Source organism: Thunnus thynnus, chromosome 5 (genome assembly GCF_963924715.1).
Source record: "Thunnus thynnus chromosome 5, fThuThy2.1, whole genome shotgun sequence".
NCBI lineage: Eukaryota > Metazoa > Chordata > Actinopteri > Scombriformes > Scombridae > Thunnus > Thunnus thynnus.
The window spans coordinates 28802746-28813363 of NC_089521.1; positions in this window are offsets into that span (position 1 = coordinate 28802746).

Below are 10618 nucleotides of genomic sequence, written 5' to 3' on the forward strand. Positions count from 1 at the left end.
TAAGTATAAAATTTTGAATGTAGGACTTCCTGTGGAGTATTTTGTGATGCTGCTGCTCTTACAGCTGAAGCTCAGAGTGGGTTTTCTACTGATCACATGTTTGGCGGTTTGATCTCCAGCTCCTTCTGTTCACATGTTACAGTTCACAGTGTCCTTAAGCGAGAAACTGACCCTCAAATTGCTCCTGGTTTCAGTGCATTCCATAGTAGTGTGTGAATGAAACTGTAAAGCACTTTGATATTTTCCATCAAGGATCTGAATACTTTCTCCACCACTACAATGAGAGTGATGTTGGAGTGTTGCAGCACTAAAAGTACAGTAAAGGTCAAGTCTGCATGTCTATCAGAGACACACTTTAGGTGCTTGTTTAGTTGTTGTAGTAATTCCATGACTTCCATCTGGCAATGCTGACATGATGAAGAGTAAATCTGAATGAATTAGCTATTTTTCCATATGATAGAAATGATCAAGGGACTATGGCTTCTGTTACATACGACTTTGCACCAACTCTCATTAAGACATAAGCTCCTCCACCGACTGGATTATGTGTCATTGTGACAAACCGGACCCTCAGTATTCATGACTTTGCCGTGTGAAAAAGTTGTCAACTGTTAAGTTGTGAACAGAACGGCTTCGGTTAAGGATTAGGCAGTTAAATGGCCATGACACGTCTATGTGGCTAGTGTTTGAGAGAGTAGTTGGTCAAATAGAATAAAAAACCTGAGATAAAATGAATCTGAATCTTAGTATGACTCAAAAATCTAAAACTGGGTCATTGGAGGGAAATGGGTTAAGGCACTCATCCGCCTCCTCGATCACAATGCAGTTTAAATGTCAGACTGCTATTGTGCCGCCTTCACATTATGCTTCTGTTGTGGAAAAATGTTTTGATTTCACTTTTTGTGCACAATCAGGGCACATGCTACCATTTTAAACAATAAGTTCATAATTTTTCATGTCTGTCCTAATATAAAATAGTCAAATTCCCAAACGAACACTGACACATGTTTCTCTTGCTGTAATCATTCCTCCTGTTCATACTGGTGATTAAAAGACCCCTTCATAATGCTCTTTCAATGTAAGTGATGGGGGCCAAAATCCAAGGTCCTCCATCCATGCAAAAATATCTTCTAATGATCAGCATGAACAGGAGGAATGATTTCAGCAAGAAAGAACATTTTCAATGTTCATTCAGGCACCTGAATAGTGTTTTAAGATAGACTTGAAAAATGTGAACCTTTCCTTTAAGGTGCTGTGTTCATTTCATCAAAATTTAAAGGAGAAATATCTCGCTGATCAGCATCATTGTTCAATCCTGGTGTTTGTTTACTTGTTGAACTTTATTGAAACCTGGTTATCTGGACAGCAACATATTGTATCTTGGTTCATTAACAGAACTAGTATTAAAAGATGACCTGTCTCTGTCGCCTCCTAAATATTTTACTTGTTTCCTGCAAAAAGGCAATAACAGAAAACTGGTGTAAAACAAAACCCAACAGACTTAAATAATGAATGGATGTAGTGAGGGATATATTTGTGGTGGGAAATGTGACATTTTCCTTGAGGAATAAGAGGGAGACATTCATAGAAAGTGGGAGAAATGGATCACCTTTAATGCAAACAACGAGGATGCTATTGTATCTGGATCTGGATCAATCTAAGGACAATGTAGACATAGACACACTATAGAGAAAGATATGTATACTTCGCTTTGTTTCCATGATTTCCTGATGGTTGGTTTTCCTCCTCTTTTGTAAAACATCTCTAACTTATCACAAATTAAAGTGACCAAAAAAGAAAACATTTCCTGAAACTTAGAGAATGATTCACTCTCAGTATTTAATTGTCAAAATGATCTCGATAAATCCATATGTTTCGTGTGTGCAATATCTCAGATGTATATTGCAAAATGTTGGGAAAATTACAAAGTCTACAGTAGGAGAAATAATCTACAATGATATGTTTACTGTCGCCTTATTTGGATTAATCCGGTTTCCATAGAAGAGCGGACTTATTGTCCTTTGTTCGTTTTTCTCTGGAAATCTGCGCTTAATTTTTCTGGCTAATTCACTGAGATGAAATTCCTGCAAGTGTACTTTGGAAAGTATCCTCCCACTGCGTGTTTCAGGTGCATCGAGGCCATCATCACAGAAATCTCATAGTAGTTGTCAGGAGGTCTTTGCCAGGCAGAAATGTGTGTGTGTGTGAGAGAGAGAGTGTGTACTTGACGCTCACACAAATCCTATTACTTCCAGTTCATTGCCCTTATCACTGCTCTTTACAGCGCTCCTCTTTTGACGGATATCTCAGATATCTCAGACATTATATAGCTCCCTGCTCCTGACATGAACACAGCCCTTCGCCCTCACTGTACAAAATGTCCATTATATTGCCTGCTCACTGCAGTTTTCCCCTGTCTGCTGGAGCTGCGTGAGAGCAGCCTCAGTAGCAGACTTATTGATTGCTGCTAATAGCATCCATCTCATCAGCAGGGCGGCACGAAAACCCTGAAAGCAGTGAAAGAAAACCAATGCTCATGCTAATCATTCTATATTTTGATGACACTGTGGTTCACCTATAAATTATTTAGGTACCTGCCACCACCCATTCAAAAACCCAGAGAGGAATAACATTGCATAATCACCACCTGTTTAAGGAGTACAACTCTGGATTGTTGAATGCTAGTAAAGCTGTAAAAATGTGGTCGGGGGTAAAGTTTTCCCCTTCCATAGCTCCTCATCAGGCATATGTGTCAGAATATGTGTATGCAGTGTTTAGACAACCTGTATGAGATAAAAAACTGAGGTAATAAGAGTCCACATTCATGCTTGAGGCTCTGTGAGGCTGTACTTAACTTAGGCACAGCAATGCTTTGAGCTAAATGCTAACATACTCACAATGACAGTGCTAACATGCTGATGTTACGCAAGTATAATGTTTACCCTCTTAGTTTAGCATGTTAGCATGCTAACACTGGCTAATTAGCACTAAACACAAAGAAGAGCTGAGGCTGATGGAAATGTCAGTAGTTTTGAAGGTATTTGGTCAACCAAAGTGTGAAGGCACATTGAAATTTTAAACTGACAATTGTGCTAGATGAAAAGTTAAGGGATCACCAAAATTATAATAATTCATTCTGAGAGGGACATGCACCAAACTTCGTGGCGATCCAACAGTTTTAAATCAAAACCACAAAAGTCTTCCTCATGGTGGCCTTAGAGGGAAAGTCAACAGATCACCAAAGTCATTAGGTTACATTTTTGGGGAACCATGAATGTCTGTGCAAAATTATGTGTCAATCATTCCACTATACCTTGAGATATCTTACAGGATAAGACAACTCTGACATGCTGGTGGCACAACAGGAAAGTTGGAGTATCACCAAAGTCAGTAGGTTTGATCCTCTGGAGACCATGAATGTCTGTACAAAATTTCATGGCAATCTGTCCATTAATTGTTGACATATTTCAGTGTGCGAACCAACCAACAGAGCGACTTTGCCGTCCCCGAGCACGGAAATATCAATATACTCGCCTCTCACTCACATGTCAATCACCACATGATGATCATTTTTCTTCGAAACAGTTGAAAGACTGATGCTATTTTTGGACATAAGGCCTCCATTCACTGAATTTGACTTATGTGCAGACAGAGAAAAAAAATACACATTTCAGTGAAACCAGACCATCGTGGTTTCAGGGGGCAAGGAAATGAGAAATGAAAGAGGATGTTGGTCTAGAGCGTATATTGTCAGAGCAGAGACTGTCTGTCATGGTTCTGTCCCAGTCTGGCTCTTTGTTCCATGGTTGCCATTATCCACCAGTCCACCAGATGCCCTCAGACTTTTTCCCTGTTTGTTGGACTCAGTGGGAGATTGATTGATAAGATAGGTTGCAGATTATATTAACGAATGCTTGAAATACTGTTTCTCATTGTATTGAACCTTCATCCAGACATTTAACTGCCTAGTTCGTATACATGTGCTCCATTGGAAGAGCTAACAGGACTAAATGTAATCTCTAATACGTTTGCCTTCACCTGGTTAAGAATGATAATGTTTATTTAATTAACAGATTAGTTTCGTGGTTGCATCTGGCCCCTGCTGACATTTTAGCCTTTCTTGAGCCAAACTATTGTGTTTTCTGGGTTTTTAGTTTTAGTTTCTGTTTGCTCAGTTTCCTGTCTGTGTTCATGTACTCCTCCTCTGCCCTCTTTTCCCTCCACACCTGCCCAACATTCAGCCTTGTTAGCCCTGCCCTGCTCCTTGTGTCTTGCCACCTGTTCCTTGTTGTTTCATTAGTTCAGTTTGTATTTAAGCCCTGGTTCTCAGTTTCGGTGTTGTTGGATCCTTTGTTCTGTGTTGTTCAGTTCAGTTTTTCTTTGCCTGTACTTGAGCTCAAATAAAGATGTTATTCTTCAGTTCGTACTGCCCACGTCCTGCGTTTGGGTCCATCGCCCGCTACTCCCTTGACACTCAGCATCAGTCTAAAACTGACACCTCTGCTGTGCTCCAACCAACCCAGCAGGCCGTCCTCGCTGTATATTATCTGAAGATGCATTGGACAAGGCGAACAGAATACACAGAACTAGCAGCTGAGGCTGAACAACAAAGCTGACAAGCTGGGTTAACCCACTGAGAATTGGATGTAGTGGATTTGTGGCATTATGTATTATGGTGATTGTGAGTGATTGAGGGTTTTTGTGGTCAGGGATTTTTGTCAAGTCACAAAGCAGCAGCTGAGAAGAGCAGCCAGCGGCTTTGACTAATAGGATAGCAGTGGCTCTAGGTGATTATGAACATTTCTCGATGGCAGAGCGGCTTCAGAGGCCAAATCATTTCACATGGAGCCAAAGAAGAAGAACAGTGTCTCTCTGGTGAGGTAATAATTGAGGTCTGGAAGTCTAGAGGATTAACCAAAAACTGCCAAATCCTCAGTTTGCATCCAGCCTGGGAAATTTGTTCCATGTCATTCACCATCTCTTTCCCTGCTTGTTTCCTGTCATCTCGCTACTGTCAGCTATCTAATGAAGGCATAAAATTCCCAAAATAATCATTTCCAAACAGAATTGCGGTAATCTTTACTTGAGCTAGATTTAAAAATCATGAATCCCTCTGTTTAAAAAAAAAAAGGTAGTTCTTTGGCTTCACCCCTTGAGGTCAACCAATGAGATTGTTTCTGTCTCTGAAAATGTTTTATGGTAATTTTAGTTTCCCAACTTCTGCAGAATTAGAAGTCTTTCAAAATGTTTTTTTTTGGTTACAAACTAAAGCAGTACTGTTGGACATACCATATTGCAGACACAGTTATGAAGAACGAACAAATGAATAAACTCTCAAAGTGTGAAGAATTGTCGTGGCATTTTAATTTGTTTTACATTTAAACACTAATACACTGAATAATTGAACAATAATATAGATTGTTTTCACTGCAACTAAAAAATTTACGATCTAAAACCAGGTATTGATGCTTAACTGTAACTGACAGATTTACAAATCTGGAATAATGTTGAAAACAGTAACTTTTATCTGTTGTGATATTAAATAAATGAATGAAACATCATTACAACCCAAACTGGCATCAAGTTGGAGATAAATGTGCAAAAATCTCTATACTGTATACATTCTACTGCATATTACTATGCTTTTGTTGATTCATACAGTAAATTCATTCATTTATTCATTTGTTTAGTCAGTCAGTGATTCTATGCAGGTTTATTTCTGTTGCTCAGTATCATATAAAGTGTCTCAAGGTTGTGATAGTTTGTAGAAATTCCCTTATTTCATTCATTAATATATTTATGAGCACATTTATATCTCTGTTCAAAACCTTTCAGTCCTTATAACGCTGTGATCATTATTATATTATCACATACTGACTGGTGACAAATGAAAAGAAAAACCCGATAGATTGAGTAGAGAAGCAACAAATACAGATGCTTCCGTTACCTGCTGATACATGATAATTAATTAATAAATGATCATCCTATTATGCCCTGCAACATGTATAAAAATGAACTTCAAACTTGCTTTTGTATTGAGATGAGAGGAATAAAAGGGGCGACTAATTACAAAGACAAACGCACCTTGAAGATTTCAGTGGTGCAAAAACCATAAACATAGAGATGTGGGAAAAAGTGATACAGGAGTCGTCCTTCATGATATTCTAAACTTTGTGCATGTGTAGCGTACACCAAGAGAACATTACAGATCTGAATGCTCGGAAGAGTCACTGCAGATGTATAATTATTACTTTACTGTATCACATGATGAAACGTTTCTATCCTGAATGGGAGTCGTCTCTTCCAGGATGGGTCACTGAATGATTTCTCAGTAACTAGATCTCAACAATATCACATGTATATGTCTTTAAAAATATGTATTTTACTTGCCGGATCCAGTCAGACCCTCTTTGAGACTTCTTTGTTCTCCCTCGCCATGCTGTGACTCTTTCTCTGACTCATCTCCAGCGTTGTCCTCTGCTCCCCCACATCTTCTGTAGTAGACTCTGTTTCAGTCGGTGTTTTCCCAGCTGGTTAAACTTTGTCTCAGAAGACACTTGTGCATCATTAGGTCCTCTGGGTGACAACTCAATGGATGACTGTATAATTATAACTCAACGGGGTGTTAATTAAGAGAAAGTGGTGACAAAGTGGTAACAAGTAGGAGTTTTAATTTTATTTTTCTCCTTAATCTTTGGCATAGAATCTCAGACTTCAATTAATTCATCATGTTAATTGAATGTTTTTTTCTAATGGGAAATTAGTCTTTATTGAGAAAAATACCCCAAACATCCCGGGTTTAGCTTGGCCCTTGGTTTTTGAAACAGAAATTAAGAAGGTGATTTCCTCATACGCACTGTTAAGTACCTGGTGTTCTCCATTCTGTGCTGCTGTTTTGATTTCGCAGTGGTAAACACAGAGCAGGTCACAGATGGCGGCTTGCTTCGCCTACCTGTTGAATTCTTCATGGCCTGACCCTGACTTTCGTAACATGACGCCATCCGGCCGTCACGAGTTTACCCCCCTCCCAGACCTCTGATGGAAAGTTAATGCATATTGGTTTTCACCCCGTCACAGAGACGCAAGCTCTAAGCCAATAGGAGTCACCCAGAGCTGGTGTGAATGAGCGAAAGGTAAGACGAAGGTAAACAGTCCTTGCAAAGAGTGGGAATGGTGGTGGGAATGTTCTTATGTCATGTTATTATGAATAAATCTTCCAGAGCATGGGTGTCCAGATGTTTTCCCTAGAGAGAGATGAAATAGGTATTAACATGTTAAATCATATGCAGGTCACAAAACCCTTACTATGTTTGGAATGATTTACAAAAACCTGGCTGTGTTATTCCTTAAGACATTACTTACACTTTACTTTCATAGTTTCAGTTAAAAAAATATTTTGCAACATACAGATAGCCACTTCACCTCGTAAATAGATGGGCTCAGTAATGCAAGTGATATAACTATTCTTGAATGCAGATGTTTATCCCACTGAGCTCAAGAGAAGGATGTGAAGGTGAATGCAGGTATGTTCAGGTTTTGTGTCATTTATTATCATTCACACATAAAATTCCAGAAATTCAACATTTCTGGCAATATTCATGTTCCCATTCACATTTACATTTCTTTTCTGCCTTGTGAAAAACATGTATTTCCAAAATGTCAGGGGATAAGAAAAACAGACGTGTCCTCAGCTTTGTGACTATACGTTTCTTAGATAATCTGACATTTTTTAAATTGTGTTTTTAGCTAAAGAAGTGGTGGACAGTTCTCATCCTTTATACTGTAGGACAGTTTCATTGGACAGTGACATTTTGTAATACAGTAGTAACCATCATTCATGAAAGCACAAATCATTGAAGATAGTCATGGCCAGATTAACTACTGAAGCATAAACTGAGCTGGACCCTTATTATGGACCCATTCCTCCCCTTCTCTGTGTACTGTTTACAATATTCCTGTTGGAATTTGTCCCCAAATTCAAGGTTTTGGTAATTTGATTAAGCAGAAATCAATAAAGGAATGCACACAATGTAAGCTGAAATAATAAAGGTCTTAAAACTAGATTTTAAACAGGGCTCTTCTTCAAGAAGGGGCTTCTAGATTTAGGTTCTGCAGGACCCACCTCAAGGCCAATTAATCAAATTAACAACAACTATTGCTACACGGTGAACTTTGGGCTTTTGGGTCCCCTGAGGTCTGGCCTGGTTGGTAATCCAGATCTTCATTACGAATGTTCAGATGCAGAATTGTGTCAAGGCAGTTTTCAAATAAGGAGGTGAAGTTGAGACGGTGACATCTCACATTCTCGCCAGTGGAAATACTGATTAAAAGGGTCATGTGTGGCGTTAAAAACGAAAACACAAACGTAAGTGAGTACAACAATATAAAACAATGAGAAGAGGTTAAAATAAAATCAGATGCAAGCAGGAGGGTACAATATATGACAAATACATATATAAAAAAGTTCATAAAATAGAATAAAAGATCCAATAAGAAGACAGAGCAGTAAAAGTAGCAAGAACGGTAGTAGACAGAGATAAAAACATACTACAGTATCTAAATGCCTGCCTGAATGAGCAGGTCTTCAGCTGATTTTTAAAAAATGTCAACAGAGCTTGTGTATCTAATGTAACTGGGCAGGATGTTCCACAATGTGTTTTGATGGGTTTTTCACAACATTATCATCTATTCAGCCAAATCTAAAGATACCATGAGCCAACTGGCAACTAACAGGCTCCACTTTGACTGTAAAAGACTAACTATAAATCTTATTTATTTCTATAAATAGCATGTGGTTAATATTTGCTTAGGGGTATTTTATTATATTTTATCACAGGAGTCAAGTCAGCAGAACAGTTCACCATGAACTCCTGAGATCAACTTTGAACTTTCAGGGACGGCAACCATGAACCTATTGACTTTGTGCATCACAGACAGTATTTACCCCTAAACAACCAACAAGTCTGTACATTATAAAGAGGTAACATCCTGCAACTGTAATCCAAACCTTTGATGAATTTATATTTAGATGAACTACTGTATTTATAACATCATGGTTCCACGCTAAACTCTTTAACTTAAAAGCCTCCGGTGTGTGCTATTGTCTAGAAAAGCTCTGTTTGCACCCAGGGGAAACAAAGTCTATTTCATGTGCTGTCTGGGAGAAACCTTTCAAAAACAGAAAAGCCTGTGTGCTGCCTGCGATAGGCAATGCGCAGCTCAAACCTGCTTTGATAAAGCAAAAGAAAACAGTCAGTGGTGAGGCAACGGTGACGTTCACCCCAACAGCCTTGATGCAGTTTTGTGCTCTTTCCAAGGAAGAAGAGAGTCAAAATGAGGCAGCGAGGCCATGAGAAGTGCTGATGGCTGGGGTTTGGATGGGTGATGGAAACACTAGATGGTGATAAATGCTATCAGCTCCAACTGTGTTGTGTCTTGTCTGAGACATAGTGTTCTAGTTTTTAACTCTGGGTTACTCAAGGATGGTTTTTCTCTCCCTCAAGGGATTTTTTTTTTTTGCCACCTTTGTTTCCAAGCAGCCCCCTTTTCTTTTGTACAATAATTTACTTACCACAGAGCTGTAGGTAATGTCCTGCCACCTTGTGTGCCACACAGTAAGTGCAGCTGTTGGCACTGATGACCTTTTGGCTCTCTCATCCTTTGTTACATCTTTACTGCTCTTGTGTGGCCCTGTGCTCTGTCATTATCTCAGCACCAATACAAGATTATTATTACAGGTTCAAATACCAGGAATGTTGGAACTGCAAATCAAGCACTATAGTGGTGGTGATTCACCTTGAGTCTTTGTTGGTGAAGTTTAACTTTCTGCATGTGGTGATTTTCCCTCGTCTGTTTATCCGTTGTGGCAACTGCTGCTCTTGCAACAAGTTCTTCATTTAATTCCAAATAAAACAGAAACATGAAATACATGACTTTAGATTCAATGCAGAAACTATTTGATAGCAAGTGAAGGTTGTGGATATTGGTTGAATTACAATATTACATTGTATCAATCAGCCACAGAGATCAGGAACATTTAATGAATGATAATCAGCCTGATTAGCCTATTACTTAAATCTATAAATAAAAAAAAAGTATCTCAGAATACAGTATAATCTGATGATAATGGTTGTTGTTATTTCAGTTTTATGTTTCAGTTCAAGGAACTGTATGTTATGGGTCCTTATAACTATTGCATACATGTAGCTGGGTAATATGGTCACCACTCTGGTTATATGGTTACTCTGGTTATAAAAGGAAATTTGGAAAATTTCAAGAAATGACTCATGTGGGTGAGTGGAGCAGGCGGACCCAAATGCAAGAGACGGCAGGCAGGCTGGATACAATGTGGGATTTTTTAATGAAACAATACCAAAAGTCACTGGAGACACTAAAACACAGGATCACTAACCTCTGACAAACGCAGACGACTCGACGAGGACTGAACTCAAAACTGGACTATAAATACACACTAAACTAATCAGGGAATGGGGAACAGGTGACTAGACACAAGGGCAGGCTGGGAGTGATTGGCTGAGGGAAACACAGGGAGCAGGGCAGGGCTGACGAGACTGATACAGGGCAGGTGTGGGGAAGACACAGAGCAGGGCAGGGCTAA